The sequence below is a fragment of the Aedes albopictus genome, chromosome 2, assembly GCF_035046485.1.
Source record: "Aedes albopictus strain Foshan chromosome 2, AalbF5, whole genome shotgun sequence".
NCBI classification, from domain to species: Eukaryota; Metazoa; Arthropoda; class Insecta; order Diptera; family Culicidae; genus Aedes; species Aedes albopictus.
This window is the reverse complement of record NC_085137.1, coordinates 512,016,613-512,044,479: the sequence shown is the minus strand read 5'-3', so window position 1 is coordinate 512,044,479 and position 27,867 is coordinate 512,016,613. Positions and strand designations below refer to the sequence as shown.

General features: G+C 39.0%; 1 protein-coding gene across 3 annotated transcripts in view; it reads right to left on the bottom strand.

The window, feature by feature from the left end:
- The window catches only part of LOC109404745 (fibrillin-3), a 375,815-nt gene that overhangs the window by 16,633 nt on the left and 331,315 nt on the right, over window positions 1-27,867 (bottom strand). The window lies entirely within an intron of this gene.

Here is a 27,867-nt window from a genome sequence, read left to right as displayed (position 1 = left end):
TCAACAACTAAAGACCACAGCAATGGTGAAAGTACACCTCCTTGGGGACAGCCCTTAGACGTACTTACTTTAATGGTTGATTCACCCAGTCTGGAGCCAATACATCGATTTCTCAGCGCTGCAGTGATCCAGTCAACGATTGAGCCATGAAAGCCCCGTTCTAGGGGTTACGTACAAAAGTCTGAATTACAGAAGGCTGAAATAACAAAAGGCTGAAACACAAAAGGCTGAATGCATCAAAAGGCTGAAATAACAGAAGGCTGAAATAGTGTTTCGAATATTTTTCAAACGCACCAGCTTAAAGACTAACCTCAACACTAACAACTTAGATAAACAGACATATCACGTAGCAGTTTAAAGTGAAATTCACTAGAGTGTTTTCACCCGGGTAAAAATCTCTTTGTGTGCTCCGTGTGGCTCTGCGGTGCGGTTTTTTGACAGTTCGAAATGACGTTTAGGGTATTTCAAATCCTTCTATTTAGATGAAAAGATTTCTAATTTATAATGTTCTTGATGGTGTAAATCCAGAGAGCAGAATTTTTATGCACTCAGTGCGGACAAGCCTTCTGTGGATTACACAGCCGTGGCACTCGCGTTGGTTTTGCTTGAGCTTGACGATTGACCGTCCAACCTTCTCCTAGTTCATGGTTGGCCAAACTAAGCCATTTTGGGGGAACATGCTTCAGTTACTAGGATCTGAATCGGTAAGCTTTACGACTGATCGTAATGTTATGGATTATTGAACGCCTACAATACTCAGACAGTTTTTTTGCAAAAGAATAGTATATATTTCAAAGAAGGGAAAATTTCTGATGATATTGTTAGTATCTGTAATAACAACACTCTCCAAAACAGCATGGCTCGAAAGAGTAGATTATGTTTTAAGAAGGAAAAATTAACGATATGCATATTAGCAGTTCCTTTTTGTATTCGTTAGTATGCATCATTAGCCTCTTCACTAAGCTCAGTTTACGCGTTCGATTCACGTTCAGACCAAGAACTTTTCATTATGAAAATTTTCTTGAATCCCTTTGCCGTTAAGTATCTTCGTGCCAGTTACACGAATGCCACAGCCGAGAAGGAGGCTTGATCTCAGTTCGGGCGTTACTCCAAGAAAACGAAGAAGGGCAATAACTTATATATGCTTTTTTGTATTTTCAGCCTTTTCAATATTCAGCCTTTTGCAATTTCAGCCTTATGTTACACTTTCTTAATTTCAGCCTTTTGTGCATTCAGCCTTATGTTACCATCCCGCTTCTAGCAACCCTTACAAAAGCTGGTCCGAAGTAGTCGAGACCGACAAACGTGAAGGCTCTAATGAACGGAGTGAGTCGAAACTCAGGCAGCGTGGCCATGACGGGAAACCGTGGAGCGACTTTTGCGACGCGACATCAAATGCAATTTTTAGTAACCTTTTCGACCAACGATCTTAGCTTCGAAATTTCGAACTTTGGTCGAATCTCGTTGACAACTGTCTCACGATTGGCATGACGGTATTGACGGTGGTACCAATCTATGACGAGGAATGTTTTTGGATGATTTTTAGGCAGAACTAGGGTATTTGTGCCTATCTTAGTCTCATTAAGGATGTGCAACATGAAAAATCACTCACAGCGCAATGTATACGCTTCAAACTTAATGATACAAACCTTTAACACACGTGCTCACTTCCACTGTTGATCTTACGATGCACTAGAATGGGATTTACCTTCAATATTTGATTTAATTGCGATCACAAATCGCGAGCCACTCGCACCTATCTTCAGCACACCGTAAAATTTTCATCTCATCGCGGTCCACCGGGTGGCCCCTTATTCATCTCAACAGTATTTACAGCAAATCCACAACCACTCTCACATTTTCTCATCGTAGAGCATTCTGCACTCACCCACTAACGCACTCCCTTTCCCTAGCAGGTGACAGTTTCATTGTGATTGTTTTCCTCTCTCGCAAAGGAGAAGTCATAACAATGTGCGGCTCGACGAATCGTCTATGCTCGCTCTCCACGTTTTGCACTCGCATACATTCACAGCTGATTGGCAAATCAGTGCTGCCGAACTGGATGATAGTTCGTAAAGCTTGAGCGGTAGCAGCATATTTAGATGAAAACCAAACCAAATATTTTGAAAGAAATGGCGTTGGAAAATGAAATTATTGATCGATTTGCGTAGAAGTTCGATTACCAAGATGTTAAACCAAGAAACGACCATATTCTGATTGAAAAAACATCGTATTTGTAGTGACCAAATCTCATTCAATTAACTACTTGTTTCTTGATGTCTGGCACCGCTGTGATGCTTGCTTTGGTGCTTCGGCAGAGATGTGCGCCGCGGTTAAAACATCATTTTTGGTCGTCGGCGGCGGCGGCGTTAAAAATGAGAATTCAATATTTCGCTCTTTTACATCTCATATAGCGAAACATTTTAACAAACTATGCTTTGCATATGAGAATGTAAATACACTAAAACCTCAATTTATGCATGTTATTTTAATGCACTTTTTAATTTATGCACCTTTTTTTATGACCTGCATAAATTAAGGGAAAGCTACTCAGAACCAATATTGTGCATAAGAATATTTAATAATGACGGTAACTATTGCAACGGCGGCTAAAGGGTGTTTATAAGGATGAGCAAATGGAAGTCACAGGGGAGTTTCAGGGGGTTCCCAGGGGTTTCCGCGAGGTACCAGGAGATCTCCGGGGGGTTTTCGGGGGTCTGAGGGGGTTTTCGAAAGCATTGCAGAGAGTTTCAGAGGATTTTCGACGGGGTTTGGAGGCGTTACTGTTACGTTTTCGGGGGTTTCCGAGGATCTCACGTGCGTTAAACGGGTGCAAGTGGGTCTTAGATGGATTCGGAGGCGTTGGGCAGGCGTTTTTGGGGATTCAGATGCGTTACATTGGGTCCGAGGGGATTTTAGAGGGATTTTGGAGGCATTTCAGGAAGTTTCAGAGCATTTTTGGCGGGATTCAGAGGCCTTATGGAGGCGTTTTCGGGGGTTTCAGAGCGTCGCAGGTGCGTTACATGGGGTACGAGGCGGTTTAAGGGGAATTTTGGAGCCATTTCAGGAAGTTTCAGAGCATTTTCGGCGGGATTCAGAGGCGTTACGGAAGCGTTTTTTTTATGCACAAATTTCCCTCATTTTATGCCTTTTTTAATTTATGCACCCCCAGCCATGTGCATAAATTGAGGTTTTAGTGTAGTAACTTGTAATTGCGCACTCGTATATAGTGCGGCAGACAATTAAACGTTCCATAATAAATAAAAAAATCCATAAGGCGCAGTCCACAAATTACGTAACGCTCTTGGGGGAGGGGGGTAGTATGGCCAAGCGTTACGGCCCATACACAAAAGCGTTACGGTGGGGGAGGGGGGGGGGGGTTCGCAAAAATATAAATTTTAGCGTTACGTAATAAATGGATGCTGCCTAAATAATTCTTAAGTTATGGCATGAATTGAATTATTAGAACCTGAATTCTTCAGATTTCATTACATCGGAGAAAATTGGGTTGATTTTGAAATTCCTCACATTTTGTATGTATGTAATGAAAAATTGACCCCCTCAATTATAAACGAACGTCGTTATGACGTCACGCGGGGAAAAGCATGCATGCTGTCATTGCATGCTTTATAGAGCTTGCTGACGTTTATTCACCTCTCTCTTTCAAACATGCAGGCGGGATAGGATTTGTTTTCATCGGGAAACCTTTCCTGATGACAACAAATCCTATTCCGCCTGCATGTTTGAAAGAGAAAGGTGAACAAACGTCAGCAAGCTCTTTACACCTTGTGTGAAGAATATGATATTTGCTAGGATTTTTATATGATGATATATAAGTGACTAAAAAGTAACTAAAATCTCAACAGGATCATTGAACGAAATATTTTGTTTATTCGGCAATGAATGACATGCATTCATTTTGGGAGCGTTTAAACTTAAATCGATTATTTTCTGAAGATTATTGGGGAAATTCTAAGTTCGGCGGCGTGGTGAGTTTTAAGCTGGCGGCGTGCTAGAAAATCAAAACATCCGGCGGCGTGAAGTAATAAATCTCGACGGCGCACATCTCTAGTCCTTGAGACAAAATGAGATGAATATAGGTACTAGGCCGAAGAAGGGGGCTTTTACCCTACTTGGGTCTTGGTGTCATTTGATGTGTAGGGGGCTGCACTAATCCTGCCACGCATCCTCAAGATACTAGGACCTTCAACGAATGGTCACAGTTTGTAGGTACAGCTTGATCTTTGAACGGTACTATGTCGATCCTCAGGTGTTCCTTGCGATCGCACAAGAATGGATATTTCTTCTGGGAAGGCCTCCTTCTGTTCAATCTTCCATAGCAATTCCTCAGCTTTTTCCAGTTCAGTTTGAGTGAGTTCTCCCAGCTGCATACTTTCCTGTTTCCTTTTTCGGTTGCAATTGTCCACGTAGCGAAACACAAATGCCAACGATCGCTGAAGCTTTGTCCACGAGTTGAATCTAGATATTTCTATCGCAATGCCCGTCTGCGGCGCGAGATGGCATAGTAGGATGTTTGAACGGAGTTCTTACTTTGTTTGATTGACTGAACGCTGTACTGGCCATGCAGCTTCGGGTTCGTATAGGAAGCTTGGTCCGTGACGTTCAATTTAGTCGGCACCCACCTCCACTCCGTGGAACTGGTTACCGTTAGAATTTCACCGAAGTGGAAGTTCACGAATTTATGATATCTACGCTAGTCGGAGCGAATCCAGGAGATTACGGTACTCGAGTCACATCAATCTCTGTGATATCGGCAGGCTGTGGTACGACTGGAGAGTTTCCAACAGACGAGTACCAAGGACGGCGGCTTTCAGTTCGAGTCGAGGTACTGATACGGTTTTCAGCGGGGCAACCTTAGTTTTTGAACCGACCAGAATCACTTGTATTTTTTTTTTATTCTTAATCACTTAACCTAATTTACAGCTCTATTGTCCACTGGGGCACTACGTGAGCAATTTCAATTGACAGCTGCACTTACATTTTGTACAGCGCCTAGATTCTTATTCTACTTTATCGAACTGGTTGCCTTTCTGCTGCTTTCACTTTTTCTACTTTATACCTAGTAGAATGATGAGCACAAGGATGATGATGGATGGCCGTTGTTCCTTTCCAGTCCGATTGGGGGTCCATTATGAGTAGCAGTTCGCCGATGTCCAGGTATCCGGGTCCGTTTGAGCCATGGGGCTCAGAAGAGGGTCAGTGTCAGTTGCTCTCGGGGGAAAAGCAACTGACGAAAAATTGCAAGTGCCGGGGCTGGGAATCAAACCCATGACCATCCGCATATGAAGCGAACGTGTGACCAACTACGCCACGGGCCCCGGCAAATCACTTGTATTACATCATTAACTTCCAAACGCAAGTAAGCTGCACAAGCGAAAGATTCTTCGCTAGAGTCACAGAAGACATGGATTTGCAGATTGTTGTAGTTTTCTGTGATTTCGGAGCCGAAGTAACATCTGGGGATTCGCAACTGTTCTAATTTCGAGAATAAAGTCGTCCATCGCTGCCAGCTATCGTACAAATCATCCGGAAGAACAGCACCCCAGTTCGTTCCCTTAACCCAGATATCCTGGATAAGGATTTTCCCATGTACAAGGAAGAAGGATATCAATCCCAGTAGATCGAAAAGCGTCATAACCACTTTGACAACCTCCCGCTTTGTGGGAATATAACGAGGCTCCAGAATATGCCGAATATCTTCTCGCATCACTAAGGAATAGGTGAACACGTCTTCGCTAGGCAGCCACTTCATCCCCTGTACCGATTCGGAGAGCTCTGCCCTTTCCAGAAACAAGTCCTTATAGTCCTCGTTAGCCACCTCTTCGATACCACGTAGAACCTCCCACTTATTGGACAGGAAGTGGCGTAGTGTAAAACCTCCCTTCGAATGTACCATCTTTACCTCATTCACTACATCTATCGCCTCTTCAATTGTTCGAAAACTATCCAAATAATCATCCACATAGTGCCTTTTGATGATAGCTTCAGCAGCACGGGAAAACTCTTTGGAGAAATCGTGGGCATTTCGGTTCCTAACGTATTGGACCGACGCTGGAGAATAAGATGACCCGAATGTGGCCACGTCCATGACGTAAACTTGTGGTTAATCACTGCACAATGGTCCGGGGACCAACATTAAGTGGAAAAAATTAATAACTCAAAAACCATCCAAGATAGAGTCTTCATGTCTTCTAGACATTTGCTCGTGAGTCCAAGCCGCGTTATATGCAAAAATGTCCTAAGCGCCAAATCTTAAAATACTTCATATTTCAGCACCTAACTTTTTTATTTCAAAAGATATCGAAATAAAATGTTCTGCAAAGTTGAAGAAGGTAAAAACCCCGACAACTTTCTTGAAGAGCAGTTTTTTTCTATCTCTTCAATCTGAGGAGATATAACTTATTGAAGAAATAAAAAGTCCGAAATTGGTTTTTTGTCATATGTCAAAAACTATCCTTTTTTCAAGCCTACTATGTTCAGAGCAATTGTACATATAGCCAAAATACACATTTCGTCAGAAGATATCAAAGCTGTACGATGTTTCTATCAAAAGATATAAGTATTTTTGTACTTTTTTAAGCCAATTTTTCTAGCGTAACATTTGAAAAAGGCGCAAGTGAATCTTTAATTTTCTCCCACCACCGGATCTAGTATGACAAAAACTGCATTTTAACAAATTTTGGAGAGGGTGTTTTTTTGTTTTGCGTTTTAAATGTGATTTGACTATGACCGTATTTTAGGCATCAAATTCACGAAAAATGACATCCATAATGTCCGAATTCAACATCTACTCGTGTTTCAAGATCACTTATCTTAAACATTCGAGTAGCGATGAACCCAATGTTGTCTTTTTTGTTTTGTTTTGTTCCTTTGTGTAAGTGAGCAAAAATATAAAACAAATTCCCTATAGTTTTTCGATTTCTTAATTCATCAGATATATGCATCTGGTGATCGTATGCAAATTTTAAATTGAATTGTGGACCGTCCAGTTTTATATGTTTGACATATATTATGAAAGGCCTTTGATCCTAGGATAGGATGCGACACGTAGTCAGTCAATTTGAGACCAATTTGCTGTCAAACGGAAACCAGTCGCTGATTGGTCGAAATTGATATCCGTTTGCTGCGATCATATCGCTTTGTTGTTGGCTTTGCCGTGTTGCTAGTTTGTAGGTTTAGCATTTGATACCAATATTTAAAATCATTGTATTTTTTTATTCAAGCTTTATCGCCTCAAATATGTCAGCATTCAAAAGCAAATCAACCTAATGTGACTCCCATGGCTTGACACCGGTTAAAACCATTGCAATGGTTTAACACCTTTCTTGAAAGCCCTTAAAAATCACCAGCAGTCCCCTGAGAAAGAATCTGGCAGTCATGGTTACGCCAGTGTTCAACAATTAGATCATTAGGAAATACGATATTCAGAATCTATTCAGAATCTAATTATTACAATAAAAATCTAAAGTATCGTATTCTTTTGCCTGTTTTTAAAATTGATGAGAAATAAAAAAAAATCAAGAAAAAATAGTTAGACGCCAGAAAAATAATTTTAAAAATTGAAGGGTAAGGATTTTGGAAATTTGAATTTATATGACATCATACATAGATCCGCGATGAATAATAATCTCAGTGTATATTTTTTCTAAATGTCCTTCAAATATCCTGAAATATATTCGAAGACTGCATTTCAATTCAACAAACCGCATTCAAATTATTATTGTTTGAAGAAAAAATAGGAAATTTCATGAATTTTTTTTCAAAAGTTGATGAAGAATATGGCAAAAAAATGACATGTAAAACATTTTCAGATGGACGTTCATTCACGAACGAAATTTCCTGAAGATATGGCGGTGAAGATATGACGAAGCAACACCTTGAATTTTCAAGAGTACAAATCTGAAGAACACAATGACGGATTGCACTGAAAAGTTGATCGATTGGGAAAAAGCGCACAATGGGAAAAAATAGGTATAAAACGCGAATAAATTCAATATCTCTGCTCGGAGTGGATGGATACGAGCTCAATACACTGATTTCCAGCATCGTGCGGAGGATGACACCCTCCTTATCTGAAACTATAGAGATTTTAGCAGTTTGTGTCAAAAATTCATTCGAATCCATCCACTCCGAGCAAAGATATTGAATTTATTCGCGTTCTTTACCTATTTTTTTCCCACTGTGCAGCGGCTGACCAATCGATCAACTTTTCAGCGCTTTGCGACATTTGGTTCTTCAGATTTGAGCTTTTGAAAATTCAAGATGTGGCATCGTTCTATAATCACCTTATGTTGTTGAAGTTGTCGTTTCAACGCGATTTGCGTGTTGAGCCCTCTAAGCAAAAGACAGTAAAGAGGAATTGAAACTCAATTTACCATATAACTTCGTTGATTGTGCGATATTTGCCAGAAAACCGTTCGCCAGAAAACCATTTGCCAGAATACTATTTGCCCGAAAGTAGCATTTGCCAGAATGTACCAATCCCCAGAATTTAATATTTAATATTAAATTCTGGGGATTGGTACATTCTGGCAAACGGTACTTTCGGGCAAATAGAAATTTTCTCCATTTTCTAAGAGTTAATTGAAACTAAAGATGTGATTGTGAGAATTTGGTGGATATATTTCAGTCCATTAACATAAACAATGTCGTCAGTTTCAATCTTTTACAATAATTTAATATGTTTAATGCTAGGATGATCTCTTGGTTTGTTTCGATAAAGGACGACTAGGGCTAGAACAACGAAAACAGCTGGAAATGATTCACCGGTAGTTATTGAGCAAAGGGAAAATCTATGAAGAGAAATCGATCATTGCAGATACGCCTGATACTGAGCGCGAGACTTCGATGCTAGAAGTGCATAGGTCCACAAACATCTGGTACAGGTATGTTCCATTTTTGTCACTATCCGTTTTAATCACTATCCGTTTTTGTCACTATCCGATTTCGTCAACATTTCATTCCGTTTTTGTCAACACTATTTTTTTTGTCAAATTTGTTCCCTCGTACACGAGTTATTTAAAGCTTAACAATAATCTTGAGGCAATGCATCGATGAATGAAATTGAAACAACTACCAATGATAACATAGAAGACGTATACGCCACAGTAGCTTTCAACACATTTCAAAATCAGCTATAAATAATGATAGTTCATGCTTTCTCTCAAGCATAATTTTACTTCTTATTTGAAAATGAGAAAAATTAAACCAATTAAAGCTTGGCAGTCGAGTCAAGTACAAGACACGGAAGACGACCTTACAGTTGAGGTCGAAATACGTATCTGTCAAAGGATGCAATTTCTTAGTGGAATTCACGATTTTCGTTTTATTAACAATAAAAGCTTCCTCCTGAAGATCCTTCTTCTCCTTTCTTCTTCTTATTAATATTATTCTTCTTCTGGAACTGGAACTTGACCTGCCACTTCAAGTGTAATTCGAGAACTTAAACATTTTAGGCCATTTTTTGCCTGTCCTTGTCTGATTTTTTACACTACAATCTTTTTTACAAAACTTTTTTAAGTGAAATAAATTTCACGTGATTTTGTACACGTTTTCTTGAAATTATGCGATGTGCTGAACTCTTCTCTCCTGGTCGCTATTTCTTTCCGACGGGGCTCAAACTTCTACCAGAGATCTCTCTTGTCATCCTTAATACCCTGTCCAAATTTTCCAGATCGAAACAGCTATATTTACTAGCCTAACAGGAGATTACTATAGAATTTTATCAAGATTTCATCTTACGTTTGCTCCAAAAATGCAATTTTGGTTTTCTTCAGTAATTCCTACTAGCGATTCTTGTATTCCTCCAGATTTATTAATGAATTTCTTCTGAGAAATCATCAGGAAATAATTCAGAAGCTCGTTTAGGTGGATTAGAAGTTAAATTTTTCAGAAATAAGTTTCTCAAAGAAGGAGGAGTTTATGTAGGATCTTGGAAACGATTTCTCCAGTAACTCCTGAAGGATTCCAAGAAGAAACAAAAGATTTCCAAAAAATTCTGCAGAAAACCCATTAATTCTGAAAGTATCCCTCGAGGAACAATTGGATGGTTTCTTGAAAGAATTTATACAGGACTCCTAGAAGGTATTTCTCAAGGATTCCCACAAGGAACTTCTGGAGGATCCACAGGAATAACTCCCCGGAGATTTCTATACAGAACATCATCCCTGAAGAAACTTCTGGGGGATTTTAGGTAAGAATTCCTGGAAGATTACTAGACTAAACTTCTGGCAGATTCCCAGAAAACGCAGTAAGAAATCGGAGATAATTATTATTGCAATATTTTTTTTATTAACGAGATTTTCAGCCCAAGGCTGGTTCATCTAGTAACCATGAGGAAAACAAAGATGAAGGATAGAATCGTATTGGAAAATCTCTGGAAGTTCCAGTAGGTGTAAATGTTGAAAAAAAAAACTGTTGAAGGAATCGCAGAAAGAACAACTGGGGAAATATCAGAAAAAATCCTGGAATGATTTCAGAAAACAGTCTTGGAAGAATCCCGGAGGAAATTTTGAAGAAACGGAATTGACGAACTAGGACCTAGGTTAAATCCCAGAATGATTTTCTTAGCTCAGCTTGTGCATTAGGGCCATTCCAGACCCAAATCGTACACAACGTCAGCGAGCTGTTCCCAACATAATGCATAAGTATGGTTAACAGATTCCAATTCCTGGTGGAATATTTGAAGGGATCACCTAAGAAACTCCAGGAGAAATTTAAAAAGAGACATCTAGGTTGATCCGAGAAGAAATTTCTTAAGAAATCATAAGAGGCAGAACCTCTTTTCTCTAAAAATTCTTAGGGGCCGTCCATAAATGACGTAGCATTTTAGGAGAGAGGGGGAGCCTCTGATTATACTACGAGCCATGTTTTAGGTATGGAAAAATAGGCTACGAGGGGAAGGGGGTATCAAGGATCGTATAAAAATGCTATGTCATTTATGGGCGACCAATATCGAATTCTAAAAGATAAACAAGCGGCATGGTAAAAGGTAACCTACAAGAATTCTGGAGGAACTTCTTGGAGAATCCAATATTCTGGAGAAAATACAAGTAATTGCTTAGGAAATTTCCTGAAGATTTACTAAAAGTATCCTAGTGAATCCTAAATGTATCCTAAGGAAGCGAATAAAACACGGCAGGCTGCGGTGGGCTGAGCACGTAACTCGTATGCCGAAGGAACGACAAGCTAAAACCATATTCAGCAGAGAACCAAGTAGGGGCCGTCGGCTTCGTGGTAGGCCGCGCACACGGTGGCTTTTTGCAGTTGAGGAGGACCTAAGGACTATTAACGTTCAGGGCGACTGGAAGCGATTGGCCCAGGACCGAGACTAGTGGAGGCGAATGCTTCATTCGGCGTAGACTCACCGCTACGAGTTGTAGCCCATGAATTATCAAGTAGTATCCTAGTTGAAACTTTCATAGGAATCTGTTAAGATGGTGGTGAAAACCTCTTGTCGACGTCACAGTCAGAAAACTGTAATTTGAACTGTGCAACCAAGATGTGCTAAAAGACATCAAAAACCATTAAATTTCATTATAAATTGCATATTTTTGCTTTTGGAATGTGTTCTACAGGAAATCGTCCAATTTGTATAAAAATGTTGCAAAATATTTTGTTAAAGAAAATTATTCCGTTTTTATCACTATTCCGTTTTTGTCAACTGAAAATCGCGGACAGTGTTGATAAAAACGGAACATACCTGTATGGCTAAAATACTGCTGACCGAAGTCCATTAGGCCGAATGGCCAATGGGTAGAAATGATGATCACGAATCGCAATTCAGTGATTATGGAACAGGAATCGGAACGGTTTCTTAAATTTGTTCGGTTTTCCAATATTTAGCTGATACTTCTACAATAATAATATTGCCTTATTGTTTTTCCGCAATCAACAATCAATGTCAAAATCTAGTCTTCCTAACTAAGAAGAACAGCCTATGTTTAAAAGAAGGCAAAATTCACTAGTTGAACATCAACGGTTTCGGTGCAAAAAACTATTTTTCTACAACGAAACTATTCTCTCTAGTTCAAAATTATTTTATAGTTAATTTACCTTCTTCTAAACACATTCGACCCAACGGCCTTCATCCGAATGCTCTAACATCATTGATAAGGACTGTTCAATTTATAAAACGGACAACTTTACAAGGCTATAAAAAGAAGACGCGTAGTTCAAATTTAACCACCCTTGCATCGTTGTTCAGTACATCATTTTTCATTATAGTAATGATTTTTGAATCGAATAAAAATAGTTTTAATTCATAGAAAATCGGCCAGGTGTTAAATGAGGTGGATTTTACGATTCCTTAAAATTGAAAATATATATAAAATCACTGTTCACATATGATATATCGTTTTTAATATCATATGAGTATGTGCCATGCTGCAGCAGTATGAGTAATAAACATTCTGGTGAAGTTTAAACTCAATTGGAAAATTAGTTGTTGAAATATTCAAGTCTCAAGTGAGATTCGATTTTTTGATTAAAATTCAATTGTAAAGCAAAAAGGACATGAAAATATTCAATAAACATTTTTTTTTTATGCATCCAGTCGAAAGTAGGAATGATGTGGATTCAAATGCAGAAAACTGCTTCTTAATAGCATTGCTGGTTTGGTTACTGTGAGCCATTACAGGCACAGTAATCAAAACAGTTTCGTTCTTTGAAAGTTCTTCCAAATAACAATGCAGCCTAATGCAAATTTTACATAACATTGATGTTGGAAATAAAAAATTTTCATCCGATTGTTATTAAATAAGGTGTATAATAACATAGGATCAACTTTGTTGAAAATAAATAATAACATGGTTCGCTAGAGACGAAAATTTGCATCAATGGAGCAAAAAGAATGCAATTTTTTACAATGACCATCTTTATTGAATTATTTTTTTTATGAAGAATGCAATTAAGGGGCTGTCCATAAACCACGTGGTCATTAGGGGGGGGGGGGGGGGGTTCGGCCAATGACCATTTTGTATGGACAAATAAAAATTTTTGTATGGACTAATGACCACGCGGGAGGGGGGGGGGGGGGGGGTTTAAAAATCCCAAAAAAATGACCACGTGGTTTATGGACAGCCCCTAAAGTTTTTTTTTCTTCAGCATCATTCAGAAAACAATATTCTACTACTCTGGACAAATTTTTAGCCGAATCCGTTATGCTATTGCATCCCAGGACTTAAATAAATATTTTTTAATAATTTCTTTGTAAACAAGGCAAATCACATTATCAAGCTGAAGGCTGGCTTGGTGCATTATTACTGACCAACTATTGAGCTTTACCTTTAGTAGAATAGTATAAGATTCCAATACTATAAAAACTTCATGAAAATATGCATGTTTAGTATGTGGAAAAATATGTCGAATTTTGAGAAATGGGTTGTTATTGAAGTTTTACGAAAACCGCTACAGTTACACAATAAAGAACATTTTGCTCAATGTTATATTTTTCCTACAATTGAGAATAGCTATAGAAAGTTATGCAAAAAACTGGTAATGATTTTATTGAAAAATAAAAAAGATATCGCACAAGCAAGTTGTCCGTTTTATAAATTGAACAGTCCTTATTAAGATTCTATAACAGTAGCCGGAGCGCCATTACCCATAATACCATAAGCCCAAATATGTTAAGCTCACATGTTACATCGTGATAAGGAAGTATATAGGTTAAAATTGACGCAAATAAAGTAAGAAATTCATCTAGAAAGAACAGCAGATGATTAAAAGAAGGATTAAACTGTGCTGGAATTATTAGAATAAATTTCCTCAAGAACAAGCTTTTTATAGCATTTAATCAAGTGATATTCGGCCTAATGGTACATTCAAGCTTGTGGTTTTCGGGCAGTGACAGTCACAGTGGTATAGTTAAAACCGTATAGTATAAAACCGTCGCTTAAGTTATTATTTCTGTATATATTACTCGTTGCTTTCAAAAGGTTTTTGTTTATGGTATTCGATTGACCTAAGTGTGTGATCAACAATTCCGGGTAATTAAGCTGTTCGGCACAAAAATTATAATTTAAAGTGATCAGGTTATTGTTATTATCAAAAATAAGCTTAAAAAATTAATTTCAATTGAAAGAAGGGAATCTTTGAAAAATATAAGTAAATCCAAAAATTCCATATCAGTAAGAGCTGGAAAGAACATTCTATGTGTTGAAGAAAGGAAAATCTTTGATGAGCATTGATCAAATTCCGTCAAAATAATATTTGATCAATTGGATCCACATCATGATCAACTTGTCCACAAGATAATTTGTGGAAATGTTCTAATTGAAAAAATAATCTGTTGTGCGCAATAGAATAATTAAATAACATAAAAGTTTAAATGTGTTGTGAAGTTTGAAAGGTTTGAGTTCACATATTTTTTTGTTTGTTTCAGAGTGATTTGCCCTTCTTCAAACTATAGCCTTTTCTTTAAAAGTTACTCTAAAACCATTTCTTGTTTGCTCCTACATCAGCTCCAATAATTTATTTAACTTTCGTATATAAAACTGAACATAAACAAAATTTTACATTTTTACAATCGTTAGGGTGATTCTGTTAATTTGGACTGACCGTTACGCGTATATATTTTGGACACTTCCATTTGGTTTTGCCGTAAATGTCCAAAATATATACGCGTAACGATCTGTCCAAAATATCTGAATTCCCCTATCGTGGACTAATCGATCCCATACAAATAAAAAAACACGATTTACTTTTCAATAAGATTGTTTTAAATTATCATTAGATTGGAAACACTTCTTTTTGATTGAGAACTTTGAAAAATTTCTGGGAAATGGTACTTTCTGGGAAATAGTACTTTCTGGCCAACGGTTTTCTGGGAAATGGTATTTTCTGGCAAATGTTTTCTGGCCAATGGCATTCTGGCGAATGGTTTTCTGGCAAATATCGCACAATCACTTCGTTCACTGAATTTGACAATGTGCTCTATTGTACCGCGAATTATGTCAGCACCAACTATTCGTTTTTTTGTAGGTTGGCCTTAGCTACATTGCATTGGTCATATACTTTTTGTAGTCCAATCCTCTTATTGCAGAACGCGCTCTCGATGGTCTGTACTGTGGACCACTTCCACAAACATCGAACGCAAACCTCTCCTCGACCGTCGACCGTCGACCCTTTACTCGATTTCCCAGCAGGCACTACTGGCGAAAAACCGTCGTCGTCCAAAACCAATAAAACCAGTGTTCCGCAGCGATGGTTTCGTCTGCCCATTTTTCCCATACTTGTCGTTTCCACCAAAAATCCTGATGTTGATGAACGAACAGGGTTGGTACGTTCACCTCCCTAAATCATGCAGTAGATAGGTCTTCGCTATTGCACAACTAGCCCTGGTGTATCACAAAATGAAACCCATAGTAGCTAGCTCTCTGGTTGGGTCGGGGGAGGTTTATGGCCATGACGGACTCATTAGAACCTACGACCCCTGGTTTACGATTAATTTTGCTCCTGTGTGTATGCGGTACAGCGACCACACCGACCGGGATCATCAGGGAGTAGGGACTCGTGGAGGCAATTTCAGCCACCCGGTCAGCAGTGGTTTCGGCGTACTATTTTCATAATGAGAGAAATTTTTCTCCACACAGTGCAAATTACGAGCCAACAGTTAGCAGGCAGCGCAGATGGGGAACAAAAATGGCCAAAGTTGAACTCCGTAAAAAGTTAATCTATCATGACGTGGCTGCCCTCTGGCGGCGGTGAGTGCCACGACTGGTCTGGGTTTTGGGGCATGGCTCTATTGCTCCAGCTCCGATAATCGCTCTCTTTTCACCGCAGGGACACCTTTCCCCATCACCGTCACCATCACCGTCGGCTGTGTCCTGTTCAGATGGTTACAATGTGGCACTTCCTGTCCCCGTCCCCTGCCGGGGATCGTTCCATTGTGCCGGATACCAACTTCGGTTGGTAAGCCCCTGGCAGTTAATTAAAATTCAAGAAATCAAACCTAACACAGATATGACGATGGAAATGGGGGGAAACAATGGGGAGGAACAGTTTCCATTACACCGCAAAAAGTGGGCAATCAAGCCGAATAAACCAGGACGGAGAGGACTACTGTGTAAATGATCGATTAATGTGGCCAACGAACAACGGAGCGGGAGCGGGATTTGTGACGCCGGCACACCGACGAGACGGTGGGATGGATGTTAAGTGGAGAATAATTTTCAATTGCTCGGAACTAATTGGGTTAATTTCTGGCGAAGCGAACGAACAAAGGCAATTAGGATGGTTTAGCGGGAAAGTTCGGACCGAGATCTTGGGTGTTATGGATAAATCGTTTGTGTGTGCTTTGATTTCGTGTGAAAACCTGTAATGTTTTATGAGTTGGTGGGCTCATGAAAATAAATGCTATATATTAAAGCACGGATTATTTAGAATTGATTGGTAAAGGTGGGATACTAAGTATCATTGCACGATGGTAGAATATTCATAGAATATAGAGAAGATATACATTTGTGTGGGTTACCTCATGTTTCCAAGGATCAATCGATGACAAAGACCGCCAGCCAAGAATTGTGTCCCTAGCTGGTAGTGCAGCCTGGGCACTGTTGTCCTTCTGACTTCAGCTAGATTGAAGAGGTACGTCTCGAGCGTCTATTCACTAAGGAGGTGCGGCTCAAACAGCGACTGTTCTGGCATCCAGCGGCTGAGTATGAAATGATCCTCCACCAGAAGCTATACCTAAGGTGGCAGCCCCACCACGGTGGATAGGGGACCTTAGGCCAACTACCTACTGTCTCCGAAACCCAAAAAAACGTTACTGAATCCGAAAATGAAAGATTACGAACTGATTCGACCGCAACGACTTTTAGCGAGATGCAATGGGCAAGAATTAAAATTTGACATGTATTTACCCTATCAGGTATCAGTAGGTCGGCTCCAGAGGCACGTTCTTCTTCATTTGGGAAACTTGTGCCATCGCCATGAATACGAGCCTATTCATGTATTTACCCTAGCCCAGCTGGATAAACTGGCACAACCAGCCAATGAGACATGCAGTATGAGGCTTGAGCTATATAGGACTGAGAGAAGTCCATTAGCCGAACTTTGGAGAACGCAAATTGGCGTCGGGTCAAATTCTGCTATACTCTGGCCTACGAGACGAACACGCTTCTCGTCACCATAAAGTTGGTTAACTGCTCAGCGCTCATGAAGTGTGAACCTGTTAAAGAGAGAATACAGTCGAGACTCTTATAAGATCACTGGTCGGGGGGCGCAATAGGAATTCGCTTAATAGGAGACTAAGAGCTTATGGGATTTCGGCATTTTGGGGGTGTGGCCTATTATCTCGGGTGTGTTAAGAGTTAACGCAATACTTTCTTCGGCAAAGTTTTAGGGCTTGATAAGATCTACCATTTAGAACTTTGGTTCATATGATTATTTGGCAATTTGGCCACTAGGCGGCGCTAGTGAACATGCAAACTTTAGAAATCTCATAACTCAGAATCCTGACAACTTAGAAAGTTGGTGTCTTCGGCAAAGATGATCAGTATGACATAAACTTACATAAAAATAAATACTTGTTTCGCAATTCTGCCACTAGGCGGCGCTAGTGAACATACAAATTTTGAAAATCTCATAGCTCAGAATTCTGCAATCTTGGAGAGACTGTATTCTTCATTGATGAGATACTTGGTTTGGAATTCTGCCCCTGGGCAGCATGCATATTTTATTAGTTGTATACCTTGATGACAGTCGGACTCGAAAGGAATCTTCCGTGGAGTTTTTAAGAGTATGCCAGCTGAAACTACTAGACGAATTAAAAGAATTAAAAAATTAAAGAATTGCGAAACAATTGTTTATTTTTATGTAAGTTTATGTCATTCTGATCAACTTTGCAAAAAAACCATCTTCGATAACTTAATCGGGGGGAGCGACACTAGTTTTGCTGAGCCGAAAACCCCCCAAAAAAGTCGAAAAAATACGAAAAAAAAGTAGTAAACGCCGCCTAGTGGCAGAATTTTGAAACAAGTGTTTATGTTTATGTAAGTTTATGTCATACTGATCAACTTTGCCGAAAACACCAACTTCCTAAGTTATCAGGATTCTGAGCTATGAGATTTCTAAAATTTGCAAGTTCACTAGCGCCTCCTTGTGGCAGAATTTTGAACCAAGTGCTCATTTTTATGTAAGTTTAAGTCATACTGATCAACTTTGCCGAAGACACCAACTTCCTAAGCTATCAGGATTCTGAGCTTTGAGATTTTTAAAATTTGCAAGTTTACTAGCGCCTTCTAGTGGCAGAACTTTGAAACAAGTGTTTATTTTTATGTAAGTTCATGCCATTCTGAACAACTTTTCCGAAGACACCAACTTTCTAAGTTATCGGGGGAAGCGACACTAGTTTTGCCAAGCCGAAAAACCGCCAAAAAATCGAAAAAAGACGAAAAAAGCAGTAAACGCCTCCTAGTGGCAGAATTTTGAAACAAGTGTTTATTTTTATGTAAGTTTATGTCATACTGATCAACTTTGCCGAAGACACCAACTTTCTAAGTTGTCAGGATTCTGAGTTATGAGATTTCTAAAATTTGCATGTTCATTAGCGCCGCCTAGTGGCAGAATTGCTAAACAAGTGTTTATTTTTATGTAAGTTTATGTCACTCTGATCAACTTTTCCGAAGACACCAACTTTCTGAGTTATCGGGGGGAGCGACACTAGTTTTGTCAAGCCGAAAAACCGCCAAAAAATCGAAAAAAGACGAAAAAAACCGGTAAACGCCGCCTAGTGGCAGAATTGCGAAACAAGTGTTTATTTTTATGTAAGTTTATGTCATACTGATCAACTTTGCCGAAGACACCAACTTTCTAAGTTGTCAGGATTCTGAGTTATGAGATTTCTAAAATTTGCATGTTCATTAGCGCCGCCTAGTGGCAGAATTGCTAAACAAGTGTTTATTTTTATGTAAGTTTATGTCACTCTGATCAACTTTTCCGAAGACACCAACTTTCTGAGTTATCGGGGGGAGCGACACTAGTTTTGTCAAGCCGAAAAACCGCCAAAAAATCGAAAAAAGACGAAAAAAACCGGTAAACGCCGCCTAGTGGCAGAATTGCGAAACAAGTGTTTATTTTTATGTAAGTTTATGTCATACTGATCAACTTTGTCGAAGACACCAACTTTCTAAGTTATCGGGATTCGGAGATATGAGGTTTTGAAAATTTACTTGCTCACTAGCGCCGCCCAGTGGAGGAATTTCGAACTTCGCAACTCATCTTCAGTAAGTTATTGGCGTATCCAACAACTTTCCCGAAAACACTATCCTTCCAAATTATCAGGGTCTTGAGCTGTCGCATATCGTAACGTTTGCTTGACAACCTGATATGGTTCCTGTAGTGCAATTTAGCATCAAATTGTTGATGGTCCCTCTAGCGGCCAAATTGCCAACTAATCATATGAACCAAAGTTCTAAATGGTAGATCTTATCAAGCCCTAAAACTTTGCCGAAGAAAGTATTGCGTTAACTCTTAACACACCCGAGATAATAGGCCACACCCCCAAAATGCCGACTAAGATGAATGCTACGATGCCCGTGAAAGACACATCTGGACAGCTATTGACCGACCCGGCTGACCAAGTGAAACGCTGGTTCGAGCACTTTGGAAACCTTTTTCAAGTGTCGGTCACGCCACCAACACCTCAGCTATTGGCGTAGCTAGTATTTTTTCTGGAGGGGGCCAAAAGTGGCCTGACTTGAAATGACTTTTAGGGGCGCCCGAAATGTGAATATGCAAATCTACATTGCAGCTTTGAGAAATCAGAATTACTGTTTTAGATTCGTTTATATTTTCGTAAACTATATGAGTTTGAGTAATTCCTCCAGGATTTTTTTATAGCTTGCTGCAGTGATTCCATCGAGAATTCATCTAAGAATTTCACCAGACAGTTCTTCGGGGATTTGTCCTCGAATATATTTAAATGTTCTTCCAGTGCGTGATTGTTCCAGCGTGTTTTACGAAGTTTCCTTCAGGAATTTCTCCAGATTCCTTCAGAGATTTTTTCAGGAATTTCTTCATCTACGTACTTCTTCCAGATTTCCGCTAGAAATTGCTCCAAAACTTCCTTCTGGAATTATTCAAGTATTTCTGCAGCAATGTCTTCCAAAAATCTTTCAGAAAATTTTACTAGAGGTTATTTAAGAAATTATCCAGAAAATGCATTTGTATAAAAATTAAATTTTGTATAAAAATCCCTTTAGCAGTCCATAGTATTCCTTCCATAATTCATCGAAGAATTATTGCAGACACGGATTTTGTCAGATTTTTTTTTATCCAGGGATCTCCACATAAATTCTTCCAGAAATTCGCTAATCATGCTCTCCAGAGATTTCCTAAGGAATTGTTTCCGGGATACTTCATGTGGTTTCTTCAGAAATTCTACCAAGAATTGCTCCAGGGATTAACCCGGGAATTACTTCTGTGATTCTTCTAGAAACAACTTCAGGATGTATTTTAAAAATACCTCCAAGAACTCTTTTTGGAATGCCTTTAGGAATTCCTCCTGGTATTCTTTCAAAAACTCTTCCTGGAATAATTTGAAGATTTCTTCCAGGAACTATTTAGAGATTCTCTTATAAATTCCGTTTGGGATTGCTTCTGAGATTCCTCCTGGGGTTTCTTCAGGAACTGCTACAAAGATTCTTCCAAGAGCCCCTCTACGAACTCTTTATAGAAATCCTTCAGTATTTCCTCAGGAATTTCAGCGAGTACTTCCTGGAATTTTTTGAGAAATTTCTCCTGGAATTTACTAATGAATTACTCCTTGAATTTCTTCAGGAATTCTTCCTGTAATTCTTCCAGGAATTTCTCAAGGAATTCCTCCAGAAATTTCTTCAAGAATTCTTTCTGGATTCCTCTGGAAATTCCTGCAGGGATTCCTCCAAAAACTCCTACAGGGGTTCCTCCAGGAATTCCTCTGAAGATTTCTCCAGGAATTCCGCCAGGGATTCCTCCCGAGGTTCATCCTAAAAGTGCTTCGGCGATTCTTCAAGGAAATCCTCCAGGTATTCCTCCAAGGATTTCCTCCAGGGATTTCTCCAGGGATTCCTCATTGAACTTATCCAGGGATTCCTCATTCCTTCCAGAGTTCCTCCAGAGGGATTCCACCAGTATTTCATTCAGAAACTCCTACAGGAATACCTTCAGGAATTTCACCAGGAATTACCCCAGGAATTCCTCCAGGAATTGCTTCAGAAATTCTTCCAGAAATTTATCCAATAATTTCTTCAAAAAATACAACGTCAATTTCTCCAGAAAAGCCTGCAGAGGATCTTTCAGAAATTTCTCCTCGATTTCATCCAGGAATTATTCCAGATATTCCTCCAGGAGTTCCTCCAGGAGTTCTTCCTGAAGTTCCTCCAAGAGCTCCTCCAGGTATTCCTCCAGGGACTTCTCTAGCTTTTCCACCAAGAATTTCTTTAGGAATCACCCGAGGTATATCTTCAGAAATTTCTCCAGGAATTTCTCCAGGAAATCCTCCAGGGATTCCTTCAAAAATTATATGAAGAATTCCACCTGGAATTTTCCAGAAACTCTTTCAGGAATAGTTCCAGGGCTTTCTCCAGGAATTTCTGCTTCAGGGATTCCTCCAGAAATACCTACAGGGATATTCCTCCAGGGATTCCTTCAGTGATAACTCCACAGACTTCTTCGGGGATTCCTCCAGGAATTCATCCAGGAACTCTTTCAGGGATTCCTCCAAGGATTCTTCCAATAATTCCTCCGTGAATTCCCAATGGAATTCCTTCTCCTTCGGGGAATCCCCCTAGGAATTTCTTCAGGAATTTCTCCAGGGATTCCTCAAAGAATTTATCTACAGATTCTTCACAGAATTCCTCTAGGGAAGAATTCCTCCAATGATTCTTCCAGTAATTCCTCCAGGAATTCCCAATGGAATTCCTCCAGAAATTCTTCTAGCAATTTCTCTGGGTAATTCTTCAGAAATTTCTTCAGGGATTCCTCAAAGAATTTCACTACAGACTCTTCCAAGAATTCCTCTAGGGATTTCTCCAAGAATTCCTCCTGGTATTCCGCCAGGAATTAGTCCAGAAGTTCCTCCAGGCATCCCACCTGAGGGTACTTCAGCAATTGTTTCAGAGAATCCTCCAGGAATTCCTCAAAGGATTTTCCAAGAACATCCTCAGAGATTCTCCAAGAATTTCTCCAGAAATTTTTGTAAGGATTCCTGCAAAAATTTCTCCTGGGTTTTTCCTCCCAGAATTTCTCTAGGGAATCCTGCAGGAATTCCTTCAGGGATTCCTTTAGGATTTTTCAGAGTTTGCTCCAGAAATTCATCCTGGAATTCCTCCAGAGAGTCCTCCAGGAATTTCTCTTGGAATTCCTCCAGGGTTTCCTTCAGTTATTCCTGCAGGAATTCCTCCAATTATTCCTGAGCAATTCCTCCACAGATTCATCCAGGAATTCCTCCAGAAATTTCTCAATAAATTTCTCTTGAGATTCCTCCAGAAATTGATTTGGTTATTCCTCTAGAGAATTCTTCAGAACTTTCTCCAGTGGTTCCTCCATAAAGGCCTACAGGAATTTATCCAGGGATTGCTCCAGGTATGCTTTCAGAAATTCTAGTAGTGGTTTTTATTTGTTTTTATTTATTTTAACAATTTGCTAATTCTACACTTTTCTTCTAGTGGTTCCTACAGAGTTTACTCCAGATATAGCTGCAGGAATTCCTCTAGGCCTTTTTTCAGGATCTCCTCCAAAGATTGCTCCGGTAGCTTATTCAGGGATTGCTCCAGGAATTCCTGTAGTGATTCCTTCAAAAATTCCTCTCGGGATATTTTCAAAAAAAAATCAGATCCGAAATTTCAGAAAACGGTCCATCATTTTTTCCGGAGCAGAATTTCTCCAGAATTGCTCCAGAATTACCTGAAAACTTTTTGAATCACTTGAAGGATTCCTAGAGGAATACCTCCAGTGATTTGTATTGGAAGTCTTTGAGATAATTTTAAAGGGATACAGGAGGCAGGAAATTCTCCAAGAAGCCATCCAGGCATTCTTTCACAATTATCTTTGAGAAGTCTTAAAGTAGTTCTTTCACGGACTTATTCAGGAATCCATCCATCAATTCCTTCAAGAATATTCCCTGCATATCCTGCAAAGGAGTTTCTTCAGAAATTCATACTATCATTCTTTCAGAAATATATCCTGTGATTCTTTCACAGTCGCTGTCACTTACTTTGATCCGTAAACTCCCGGGACGATCTACTTTTGGTAAAAATGCAATATCTTCTTTGTTTTAAAACATTTTACCCCGGATTTTTTTTATAGTCAAGGGGAATAGTTGTGTTAAGAAATGCATGGTACTTCCCCCCTTTGTACCCTCCTCCCTTTTGCGGGGAGCCGAAAATACGTGGCTTTTTTTTTGTATTTTTTATAAATTCTGCATATTTTTGCTCAAATTTCATCGGTTTGCTCATCATTAATAGTTTTTACTGATCCTAGACATGCAATGTATTACTACTTATCATAGTCTGTTGAAGTTTTGATCCCAGAGCTATTCTAAGGCCTCCAAAATACTCCGAAATTTGTGACACAAAGCTAACATTCTCAACCAAATTTTATGCACGATGAATGATCACAGAACATAGTCTACGGTACTCAAAAAGCCTCAAAGCACCCATAGAAAATTTGCGGTACATGACTTGGGTGATCTAGGTCATCCAAACTACTCTGGAATTTATTTTCTTAAGATCTATATGCATCTACCATCGTTTGTGTTCACTCTGTTCAAGAAATTTAGTCACGTTGATGTCCTTTAGACCTTACTATGCTATGAGCAACTTGAGATTGTGGTAGTTGGACATTCCGTGAAATACAAATGGCCTCCAATACACTTTGAAGTTTGGGTTACAATATCTACATACTGTATCATGCTTTAGTTGTGAAAAATACTCGTGGAATGTAGTCTATACTGATGACGGAACCTCAGTGCACATCTATAATGCTTTTGGTACACTCATGGGATATTCCAGGCTTTCCAAACTATTCTGGAGTTAGGAACTTCAAGGCCTAGGAGTTTTTTGAAATTCTTGGAGGGATTCTTGGAAGAATTCTAGGGCACTTCTGTGGAATCCTCGGGGAATTTTCAGAGAAATTGCTGAGGAACGTTCGGAGGAATTCCAGCATGAAATTTTCGAGAAACTGCTGGGAATCTCCTGAAGAATTTCACGGGAAGTCCTGAGACACTCCCTAGAAACTCGTACAGGTATTCTTGGAAAACATCACGATGAACTTCTTAGGGACTCCTGGTGGAATTTCCGAGGAACGCCTAGATAAGTTCTTGGGTAATTTCCGGCACTTCCAAATACCATAAAGATCATTTGCATGTCAGTGGATGCACAAGGAACACAAAGAAATATTCAACATGTTATGAGTTACAACAGAGGTGAAGAATTACATCGATAAAGTAAAGAGATACAAGAGTAGAGCTTGTAGAGCTTGAAGGTCTTAATTCCAGAACAGTTTGGATGACCTAGATCACCAAGTAAATGTTGCCAAGTTACCAGAATTGCACTCTGAGGTTCTAAGAGTAGCGTAGATTATATTCCGCGAGCATTCGATACAATAAAAATATCCTAAGATTTACAGATATTGCGACCCATACTTCAAAATACATTGGGCCCATTTGTATGCCAGTAGACACCCAAATAGCAACAATTAGAGATACTCGTAATATAATAAGGTGCAACAGACACAATCGTGAAAGAAATATGCCGTTGAAGTAAAGAAAAACAAGAGCAGAGCCTGTAGGCCTTGAAGTTCCTAACTCCAGAATAGTTTGGAAAGCCTGGAATATCCCATGAGTGTACCAAAAGCATTATAGATATGCACTGAGGTTCCATCATCAGTATAGACTACATTCCACGAATATTTTTCACAACTAAAGCATGATACACTATGTAGATATCGTAACCCAAACTTCAAAGTTTATTGGAGGCCATTTGTATTTCTCGGAATGTCCAACTACCACAATATCAAGTTGCTCATAGCATTGTGAGGTCTAATGGACATCAACGTGACTATATTTCTTGAACAGAGTGAACACAAACGATGGTAGATGCATATAGATCTTAAGAAAATAAATTCCAGAGTAGTTTGGATGACCTAGATCACCCAAGTCATGTACCGCAAATTTTCTAGGGGTGTTTTGAGGCTTTTTGAGTACCGTAGACTATGTTCTGTGATCATTCATCGTGCATAAAATTTGATTGAGAATGTTAGCTTTGTGTCACAAACTTCGGAGTATTTTCGAGGCCTTAGAATAGCTCTGGGATCAAAACTTCAACAGACTATGATGGGTAGTAATGCATTGCATGTCTAGGATCAGTGAAAACTATTGATGATTAGCAAAACGATGAAATTTGAGCAAAAACATGCAGAATTTTAAAAAAATACAAAAAAAAAGCCACGTATTTTCGGCTTCCCGCAAAAGGGGGGAGGGTGCAAAGGGGGGAGGTACCATGCACTTCTTAGCACAACTATTCCCCTTGACTATAAAAACAATCTGGGGTAAAATGTTTTAAAACAAAGAAGATATTGCATTTCTACCAAAAGTAAATCGTCCTGGGTGTTTACGGGTTAAACAAAAACGTACTTAGGTATATGCTAGAAACGCTGTAAGACATTTTTTCAGGAGATCTTTCAGGAATTCACCCAGGGTTTTTTCGCAGAATTTCTCTAGAAAATGCACCATGAATTCCTCTAGGAATTCCTTCTTAAATTTTTCCAGGCATTTTTTTTTTTTCTTCGAATGAGTGTAATCAGTTTCTTACGTTTTAATTGCGCCCTATTTAAATAATAATAAATAGGGCGGAATTAAAAGGTACGAAACTGATTACACTCATTCGAAGAGGGTATTCTGCTTAGAGGTTTCGAAAAGTCGGTACAAGATCCTCCAGACAATTAATTTTGAATACATTCCAGCTATTCATTCCAAAGGATTTTCCCAAGAATGCCATCATTTGAAAGTTATCCGGGAATGTGTGCCTCCAGGCATTCTCTTCTGAAATTCTTACAGGGACATAAATCTGGATTTAATCTAATTAGGAAAAATCCAGCAAGGATGTACTCGAAACGATACAACTGAACTTCTTAGAAAAATAGAGATCCAGAATATTCCAAGGTTGCTAATAAGCATACACAAAATGAATGATTAATGAATGAAAGTACTCAAGACATTTATCGTCTTCTATAAAAATTACAATTACAATTTTAGATCTATGTTTGTTATTAAGACGGTTGTTTTCAGATTTTTCCCAGAAGCTCGTGGCGACGTAGCCTCATCAACGAAATCAAGCAAGTTGACCGAAATTTGACCTGGCTCCAGGTCAAGGTGGATGGTGAGTGACCATGAGTGCTCAGGACTGAAAGTGAGTAGTACCCTTCAGGAATCCATTCAGTGATTCTTTCAGAAATCCCATAAAAATTCACTTCCGGTTTTATTTCTTGGCTCGTTCTCCAGAAATATCTAAAAAAAATCTTCTTGGAATTTCTGCAGAGCATTTTCCAAATTCCTAAGCATTTCTTTTTTTAGAAATACATATCTTTTAGTGATTCCTTCAATAATTCTTCCATCTTGCTTAAAATTTCTGCTGGGTTTCCACTGAAAACTTTGTAAGCATTACTTTACGTTGCAAGGATTTTTGTCTGCTAGAAATTCTTTTAAGAACCCTTCCAGAAGTATGTAAAAAAAAAGAAAATCGGGTCAAGTACTGTTCCTTTTAATTCCACTAAGAATTTGCATTCTGTGACAGATACGTTTTTCGACCTCACCTGTAAGGTCGTCTTCAGTGTCACGTACTTGACTCGACTCTCCAGGAGTTTGCTTGTGTAGCTACCAGCTTAGCACTTCGACTCCCTGTTCCGGAGGTAAATGGCCACTAAACATGGAACCCCAAGCCAAGGTATCAGGCGACCCGTGCAGAAAGATGAATGGATGAGTAAGTTTAAAAAATTATCGATCTTTAACGGAGCTCGTAGCCTAGATACGATTTTCGGGTTACGCTACGGTGAAAGATCTACGTAACCCTAGCGACATTCTGCTTGTCAAAACCCTGAGATTCAAAACCCTTTGAAAACGGGACCTTTTCATCACATTGTTTTTTTTTAATCTCTGAAGTATCAAATCAAGAACTATAGAGAAATAGATGCTTCATTGCCTCTCAATAACAATGGAGTAGTACGCGGTTTCTTCATGGATTCTTTTCAAAAAAATATTTCAAGGATTTTTTTCAATTATTTCAAAGATTTTTTGAAAAATTTTTCCGATGTTGTTCTCAGATATTCTTTAAGGATGTCCTTAATAAATCTTCTGAGATTCTTTCAAAAACTCCTTCAGATTTTTGTTAAATTCCTTTAAAAGTTTTTAATATTTTTTTTTTTACAGGAACTCCTCCAGAACCACCTCAAGGAAGGAGTTTCTCCAGGTATTCTCCAGGTATTTTCCAGGTATTTTCCAGGTATTTTCCAGGCATTCTTCCAGAAACACTTCCAAAGATCACTTCAGAAATTCGCTTCAGATAATATTGTTCAGGAATCTCCGCAGGAAATGTACTTTTTTATTATCAAGGATTTTCTTCAGAAATTTCTCCAGTACGTTTTGTGTAATTTCATAAAGTACTTCTGTAAAATCCGCGAAGGGAAAATAATATCTTAAAGATGTCAGAAGAAATTTCTGAAAAAAAAACGTTTGAGCAGTTCTAAAAAGAAAACTGCTAGCAATTTGTTTAGTAACCCCTGACGAAATAGTCCAAGGGATTCCTAGAGAAGGGATTTCTTGTAAATTTTCGAAAGAATAACTGATTATTTTTTTTTTTTTGAAAAAAT